At 44.1% G+C, this 2,957-nt stretch overlaps 1 long non-coding RNA gene across 1 annotated transcript; it reads right to left on the bottom strand.

Annotated features, from left to right (window-relative positions):
* Window positions 1–265: 265 nt before the first annotated feature.
* LOC150040695 (uncharacterized) lies at window positions 266–2,031 on the bottom strand. Its single transcript, XR_016533775.1, has 3 exons — window positions 1,157–2,031; window positions 932–1,036; window positions 266–586 (listed from the first exon to the last, which is right to left on the bottom strand). It is a non-coding gene; the product is annotated as an uncharacterized LOC150040695 (long non-coding RNA).
* Window positions 2,032–2,957: the final 926 nt, after the last annotated feature.

Here is a 2,957-nt window from a genome sequence, read left to right as displayed (position 1 = left end):
CTCATATTTGAGCCTCCTGGTTGCAGGCAGAGCTAATGGCTCCTAGCTTTTCTGCTTCTGTTGGTTCTTTATCTCTACCATATAGCATGTTCTTTGCTCAGTCTGCAACCTGCCAATCTGAAGGTTCCTAATTGTTGTATCAATTCACTGAAGGAGGACAGAAAGTGAGTGAATATATCCTTAGTTGAGACCTAAGTTTACTCTTGCCTATCTCAAACCATTTTCCTGAAATTGTATTTAAAAAAAATGAGAAGACTAAGGCTAGTGACTTCAAACAGCATTTTAATGTTTCTCTTCATTCGAGGGCAAAATCCCAACCAGCTAAGGGCCCAAGTAGTGGAATAGGCATTAAGTTGTATGAAGACACGAATATTTGCCCTCCTTCTCCACTTTCCATGGAGTTTACAGATGGGATTTTGAGTAATGTTTCTACTCTACTGATGGGATTCTCGAAAACTAATTGGCATAGTGATGGATTTGGTTGTCCATATTATCAATGAATGTTGCTTTGGCCTCTAGCCCAGATGGTAAACAGCAAGCCCAGAATGATGATCTTGAAAATGTCAGTGGTGTCAAAGTATAGGGCCTGCATGTAGGAGGGAAAAAGATGGGATTGTCAGGAACTCTCTACCCAAGATAAACCTGAATAAACTCCCCACACTTTCACTTGTTCCACTAAGAGTGTCTCATGTAAACCTGACTCTCCTCTGTGATCCATTTCTTATTTACATGATGGTGCTCTATCTGCTCTGTCCCTTCTGAGGCAGTTTTCTTTCTTCCAAAACCATCTACCCTTGTTCCTGTCATCAGCTTGCCTCTAACCTGCACAACCCCATCCTGAGAATATTCCAGATGTGTCCAGGCATCTGAGACCAATCACTCCCTCTGAAGATTGCCTCTGTTCTCCAGCACTCACCCATAGGATACTCACTTGGCTATTGGGCTGGGAAAAAGGGCTCCATCATTGAAGGCACCAGACAGTAGTAGTAGAAGGTGTTGGTGGTGATGTTAGTGAGACTCTAGGACTAACAGTAGTCTGGAGGATAAGAAGGGACAGAAGTCAACCAAATTTGGCTAGAACGCTCACCCAGTCTGCCCAAATGAGGACAGGCTGGGGACTGGGGTGTGAGATACTGACCAATAACTTGAAATATACCTCAGAAGGACGGTACATGATGAAGAGAGCAATAATCAGTGTCAATAAAATCATGAACACACCGATAAGAAGACGTAGCTTGTAGCGAATAGGATGCGAATCTGTGGTGAGGAAAAAAAGAAAAAGGTCAGGAATGAGGACTCACGTGCTCCCCTTCCTGAATGTGCTGAGAATTTTGTGTGTGCATGTGTTCCTGTACTGAGGTTTGGACTCAGGGCCTCGGTGCTGCCCCTTTGCTTTTAAGTGTATCCTACAGATACACTTTCAGTGTTTTGGTAGTTTCTTGGGTGTAAGAACCTCACAGACTTTCCTGCCTGGGCTGGCTTTGAAGGTGATCCTCAGTTCCCTGTCTCCGGATTATGGAGGATTTTAGGTGTAAGCTACCAGCACCTAGCTCCAGGAGAAGATCTTTTAATCCCACCTTCTCTGAAATCCCTGTTTTCTTCTCTGGAGACTGGCCTCACCTTGTCTGTCGGTTTACACCTCTATCATGTAAATGAGCTTGACTGAGTTCCAGAAAACCCTCTGACCATCTCTCTTCCTTTGTCTGCACTTCCACCAATGTCTGAAATCCTTTCTTCTCTTTGTTCACTCCTGCCTCCCTATCAGACCAACAACTGTCTTTCTCCTTGATTTCACTATCTTCCCTCTCTCTCCATCTGACTACCTCTACCTTCTTCCTGTCAAAATCATTCCCATCTACCCATCTGAGCCTCTTCCTTTTTATGCCTCCCTCCTCTGTGCTCCAACCTTTTCTGGTATTCCTGATCTTTTTTCTTTCCTTCTTCCTTCTCTTTCTCTTTCTCCCCCCCCACCTCAATCATTTTTGACACTGAGTATCAAATACCTTTTGGGTTAGGAAACCAAATATATATATATATTTTTTTTTTTTTGCCAGTCCTGGGCTTGAGCTCAGGGCCTGAGCACTGTCCTTGGACTTTCTCAAGGCTAGAGCTCTACCACTTGAGCCTCAGCACCACTTCCGGCTTTTTTCTATGTATGTGGTACTAAGGAATTGAACCCGGGTCTTCATGCATGCTAGGCAAGCACTTTAACCACTAGGCCAAACTCCTGGCCCAGAAACCAAATATATTTTTATGCTGGTACTGAGGCCTAAACTTGGTACCATCTCTTAGCTTTATTGCTCAAGGCTGACCCTCTACCCCTTGAACCACACTTCACTTTCCACTTTATTTTTTTAGTGGATGATTGTCCATTTCTGTGCCATTGCATAAAACATGCGTGTCACAATAGTATTATGTGTGAACAATTAAACAAAGGTGCCTTCTTGTGATCAAATCCTCTATAGTTTCTTTCCCCCATTCTCCCTTTTAAATCAATTTTTTTTTTTGCCAGTCCTGGGCGTGAGCTCAGGGCCTGAGCACTGTCCTTGGACTTTCTCAAGGCTAGAGCTCTACCACTTGAGCCTCAGCACCACTTCTGGCTTTTTTCTATGTATATGGTACTGAGGAATTGAACCCGGGTCTTCATGCATGCTAGGCAAGCACTTTAACCACTAGGCCAAACTCCCGGCCCCCTTAAATCAATTTTAACAGCTTCTACTGTTCTATTTTCATACATATAAAGTTCTTCAGCCATGATCGAAACTCCCTCAGCCTAAACCACTATCAGATCTTCAAGTTTTGAGACAGGCTCTTGCTATAGAGACCAGTCTGGCCTCAAATTCAAGATCCTCCTGTCTCAGCTTTTCCCTAGTGTGTGACCATCCATTTGTGACATCCCCACTCCCGAACTGACTAGCCCTAATCCCTGAGCCTCGCTGTCCCGTGCTCTCTTTGTT

The sequence above is a fragment of the Megascapheus bottae genome, chromosome X (assembly GCF_031878675.1).
Source record: "Megascapheus bottae isolate mThoBot1 chromosome X, mThoBot2.hap1, whole genome shotgun sequence".
Classification (NCBI taxonomy): domain Eukaryota; kingdom Metazoa; phylum Chordata; class Mammalia; order Rodentia; family Geomyidae; genus Megascapheus; species Megascapheus bottae.
Note: the sequence above shows the minus strand (reverse complement) of the source record. Positions and strands in the feature narration are given on the sequence as shown.